Below are 6,000 nucleotides of genomic sequence, written 5' to 3' on the forward strand. Positions count from 1 at the left end.
ATGTTTTTGCAATTGTGAAGCATACTTGCACTTACTGAGAGCATAAGGAAGCATCAGGGACACTTCAGTCTCAAAAAATCAGCAGTAGAGATCCTACGCGTAGGATGTCTACAGGGTGATCTGGGCACTTTTTTGAAATTCTGAGGTTACCAGTGTGTTTAGAAGGTAGGTTTTACCCTATTTTCACCTGGAAAGTGGAAATTTGACCAAATTTTGACAGATCAAAGCCAAAAGACGAGAAGTGCCAGACATCCTACCCAAATTGTACCTAAGGCATAATTTTTGAGACCAAACCATAGGGTTTTGAGTGCATGTGATAAATTTCATCTCATTTGGGTCAGTGAAAGGGAAGATTGAACAGACTTTAGCATTTTTGATTGAAAAAGGCAAGAATAGCTAGTTTTGGGAGTCTTTTGACATCCAAACTCAAATCTAAGCATAGCATTGGGTTGCTGACATCAAGGGGAAGCTGTGGGACAAGTCTGGGGTCAAACGGGCCAAAAAGACATCCTATGCGTAGGATGTCTTCTGTGTGATTTTGGACTCTAAACACAATTATGAGCATACCACAGTGATCGGCACCTTAAGGAGAGTCTGTTGTTCAAATTTGGGGCAATTCTGAGCAGTTAGACATCCTACGCGTAGGATGTCTAATGCATAATTCTGAAACTAAAATTCTACTGTGACCATACCATGCTGTCATATAGACTTAGGCAAGCCTCCTAGTCAATTTTGGTCCAATTTGGAGTTGACTTGACTTAGGAATTCATCAGAACAGACATCAAGCTTTTGGAACAGATTCTTGATCATTTGACCAACCTATAGGTGTCAGAATCAAAAAGTAAAAATAGCTGTGAGTTTAGCACATCAAGGAGAAGCTGGGGTGAAAATTTCAAGTCATTCTGAGCAAAAGGACATCCTATGCGTAGGATGTCTCAAGGCCATTTTTAGGTCCAAATGAAATTCTGAGCATACCATTGTGTTGCTGGACTTAAGGGGAGTCTATGAACCAAATTTTGTTAAATTCTGAGCATATAGACATCTTACGCGTAGCATGTCTCTAGGCCAGTTTTAGGGTCCAATTGTACTTTTGACCATACATAAGTGTTCACAGTGTCACAGAGATCCCAAATCTTTTTTTCAAAATTGAATTTGGACTCATTTTGACCAGTCTAAAGTGCATTTCACTATTTTGGCCATAACTTTTACAAACTGTATCGGATTGGAAAAGTTTTTATATCAAAACGTAGCCTGAGAGCGGCTCTACAGATCACTCACTTGATCCCCGATTGCCCGAAAAAACCAAACCAAATCAGGAAAATCATGACAAATGTATCAGGGATTGTTCAGCTCCCTAGTAGCTCAGAAAATGAAAATGTCGTACCAGTTCAAGTGGTTACGAGAGCACAAGCTCAAAAGAAAACTGATGAGAATCTAGAGACAAAGAACACGGAAAGTGACACGAATCCAAAGACAGATGATGGACCAAAGACAGACGCACCTAGTCAGAAAACCAAGAGTAAACGAAATAGTTGGAAAGCTAGAAAGACTAGGATGAAAGCACGCAGGGAACGAGAGCAAAAATCCCTAGCTGAGAAGCTTACCAAAGCTGAGGAGAAGATAAAACAACATGAGGAAAAGGAGGCACCTTCTCTTACACAGATGGTTAAACCTCTAGAAGAACCATCCACGGATGAGAAATCGAGAAGTGCTAGTTCAGGAGGATCTGTGTTGGTAGAGAAGGTTAATGAGACATTAGATGCCCTCTTGAAAGCCTATGATGCGAGGCTCAAAAACAACCAAACCCAAGAACACAGGTGGATGACATATCCCTATACGGAACTAGAAAAGCAAAGGTTTGAAATGTGCCATATAATGATTCAAACAACCCAAGCTTTACTAGAACCACCAGTTGCAAAACCTGAGGATGTGATTCGTGTCATGCTTAAACAAGTAATCCCACCAAACCAGGAACTAAAAGAGCCAGATTCTAGTCATAAGCACATACCAAACCTCAAAGAACTAGCATTAGAACCAAGGATAGTACTGAATACCACGGATAACTCTTCTGAGGGATTTCACCAAGCTATACCTGAGGATTGTAAAGAGATAGATGGTCTTGACGAATTGTGGAAACAAGTCAGAGAGGCCAATGAAGCCGATGGCCTAAGAAGACGAGTAGACAAGACTGGTGATGAACGAGGAGTGTTTCTACCACCAATAGAGGAATTTGAGACTGGATCTCAAATGAATCTAGACGTGCAATCGTATTGGGACGAGAAAGGATCTGTACAATCTATGGATAGTCAACCCCATTCGCTAAGAACACTACCGTCCTACATGGGAGAGTACGAGACCAAGTCAGATGTGGTTGCAGTCCCATCACAGAGACTGTCTCCCAACAAGGCCATCGATTCAAAGGGGCTAGTAGATATTCTATCTACCCCAGTCACTTGTACAATAATATTAGTCGAGTTGCTCAGAATAAGACCAAACATGTGGGTAAATGTCTAGAGAAATTTGGTGTAAAAACCTCAATGACTCAAATCGAGAAAGGCATCAAAGAGCTTGAAATGCCTCAACCAAATACTAGGCCAGTGCCATTAAACAAGGTAGGCGAGTATTACGAGGGAGAAGATGGAAACACCACCCTTCCTTTGGAATTCAATGGTGTAAAAACCATGGCAATCCTTGATAGTGGAGTTGGTGTGGCCATTGCAACCAAAGAGGTTTGGAAAAAGTGGGGAAAAACTGCCTTGAGATCCACACGAATGACCCTGCAGCTTGCAGACGGACACAAGGAAAAGCCCCTAGGACTGCTAGAAAAAGTACTTGTTACTTCTTGTGGCATTGAATATGAACAAACTTTTGCTGTTGTTGACTTTGGAAAGAGGAACAACTATGAAATCATTCTAGGAAGACCATTCATGCGACAATTGAAAATGGTCCAAGATTGGGGTTATAACCATATATACCTGAGACATATGGAAACCATAACAAAGGTAAACTTGAGGGACCATAGCTATAGGGATGTGACGAGAACACCGGTTGAGGAGTTTGATTCCGCCACAGTAGCAGGATCAGAACTTTCAGCTTGGTTAGGTAAGCCTAAAGAACTGTGGATGTGTGGAGCTTCACAATGTGGTAGCTTGAAACGTGAGGAATGTATCCTAGAGCGGGTTATAGAGGATAGGGACTATATCCCAGAACCATTTCCTGAAGAAGAGTTAGAGCCTTTTGGATGGGAACACATCTTGGCTACTCTGGACGTGTGCGCCGTGGAGGATGCTCCCACAACAAAGTTTTGTGATGAAAATGGCTATGATGTCGTTTCTTATTTTGCAGTGAGTGTAATCCAGGAAAACGAAGAGATCCAGACCTCAACAAGCTCTCAAAATAAGGAGCAAACAAAGAAATGTGGAGAATCAAAAGATGAAGAAGACAACGAGTTCTATGACTCTGTAGAACACTTCGAGCTTCAAGAAGATCAACGACCCAGGAATAATGTCATCGCTACACGAATAAAGTGCATCAAAAGTGGATTCCAAAGTCCTCGGTGAAGACACAGCCACCACAAGCATCCTCATACATGGCTCCTAATAAGGATGAAAAGACTCAGCTAGGAGGAATACGACCAGAGAAACGAGCTAAAAATGCTCTAATCAATGGGCTAGAGAAGTCCTCCAAGAAACTACCACCCACGAGCAAGTAGATAGTAACTTTCCACTACCAGCCAAAAAATCAAGGGAAAGTACAAGAAGTCAACCTTGCTGAGGATAGTAGCGATAGTGATGAATCTTACGACATCCCCTATCATCAACTCAGGCCATCACTATCACCAACCCCTTCAGCAACAACCATGACAGGTCAAAAGAAAAGGACAACAAGTCAAAGCCAAAAAGCTCAACAAATCTGGATACCAAAAAGCCAGATCAGCCAAAAACAGATATGGATCAAGAAGACAAAGATCTCTAATGACAAATCATAAGATCCAACACCAAAACAAAAACAAGGAAAGCATGCACAAATGGGTAAGAATATCACAAACTTGCAATCTTTCACAACTCAGGTTTGGGCTCCAAAGAATTTGATTCAAGCACAAAAAAGTCAGGAATTCATTTGGATTCCAAAACAACCACAGTATCAACTTTCAAAGCCTGAATCCCGTCACCAACCAAGCGTACAAGGGCTGAAGCAAAGACCACTGTTGACTCACACAACAAAAAGGTGGATCCCAAAGAAGTCTCTTCAAACACAAACGAAGCACGGGCAAGTATGGTTTCCCAAACGAGCGTCAACAACAAAATAGCCAATAATCGCAAAGAAATGGGTCCCAAAGAAGAACAACAAAACTGCTGTCAACGCATCACCGCTTGAATTCTTACAATTCTTCCTACGATTACAGTACAGTTAGAAGAGAGCAAGTCTCTTCAATCAAGCAACGATACAGGAGCTTCAAAGACCATTACATTGCTTAGAATAGGAAGCCTCGCCAACAAATACCAATAAGCAAATTGCTTATACCCACATTTTGCACAACATAAATCTTTTCCATGCATTGACTGTGTATGCATAATAGGGCTACATTACAAGGCCTACATAGGCACAACTTTTAATTGCCCAAGCACAACACATACCCTTTGCAATACCCTGTCATAAAGGATGACTCCAAATAGGAAGGGGGGAGGCATTCTGAATGTGGACCTAATATTATGACTATTAGAGGGCAATGTTTTGTGAGATGCATTGAATTCTTGCGTTTTATTGTGATAATTTTTTGACGAAATTTAGAGCATATGCCCTCATAGTAGTGTTACAGAGGAGTAGGGGGACAAAATCCATATATGAGCCCCTAGGGACATGTGTATAGTGTACATAGCATTTAGATTTCTATTTGAATGATTTTTCTTTTGTTGAGTTTTTTTAAGATTTTCTTTGTTTATTATTAAGAAAAAAATAAAAAAATCCATACTCCACATGAAGAAAAGACTGACGATAGGCTTGAGCACTACAAAGAGAAGAAGGTACAAGAAAACGATGAAACTTCACGAAGTATGTCTCAGCAGCAACTACAACAGCTGAAGACCTTGTCAGAAAGCAGTGTCAACATGAAACCGACAAGTCATACAAGTCAGAGTCGAGTAGCTACGCCACAAAATGAGTGAGGTGTTAGTCCCAAAGCTTCAAGTAATATTCTCTGTGGTCTAAGCGTCTTAGCTATTCTAGGTACTGCTCAAGGTGGAAGAGTTGAGCATATTTACGTTGTGTCACTCATGCTGGTATAGGTGAGCAAAAGAGTCGAAGTCTAAGTACTTAAGTCTGGTGAAGTGAAGGAGAAGGTCCAAAAGACACTCACGTACTGAGCACAGTGAGATACGAGTGGAGAAACTTCTACATCGAAAACCCTTCTTGGAAAGGTGGAAGATATTGAGACATCTTTTGATGTCACATGTGCTACATTTATTCCTCGAAACACCCATCATCTCCTTCTTTCACATCGCATGCTTGTGTTGACAAATTTCTCATATGCATATAGAGTGTCCCATAATTGGCACTTGCATCAGGCACTCTTTCCATGTTTAACCCAAGCACTCACCTTTCATGAACATGTACTTCACATTCAATTGCTCGACTCCAATAAGAGCGTATACCAAAGGAATTTTTTTTCCCACTGGGTTTTTTCCCTTTGATCATCCAGGTTTTAGACCCTAATCTAAGGACACCTATCACCATCCTCTTGTACATATTCCTTCTACATCAACAATAAGTAAATGCTACTCAAATCAATTGACAAATGAATTGGAGCACCAATTTCAGATCATAGCATACTTCTCCTCAATGGCGAGTCGAAGAATGGCCTACAATGACAAAGCTGCAGACAACACTAACAACATGATTGCACAAGAACAAAGAAGTCCCCAATGAAGAAGAGCAGACATAAAAGTGATCATAGGATCTCAAAAGATGAATGGTTATGATGATAGATGTCCGCTCTAATGG

The sequence above is a fragment of the Adiantum capillus-veneris genome, chromosome 19, assembly GCF_014529385.1.
Source record: "Adiantum capillus-veneris isolate H3 chromosome 19, ASM1452938v2, whole genome shotgun sequence".
NCBI classification, from domain to species: Eukaryota; Viridiplantae; Streptophyta; class Polypodiopsida; order Polypodiales; family Pteridaceae; genus Adiantum; species Adiantum capillus-veneris.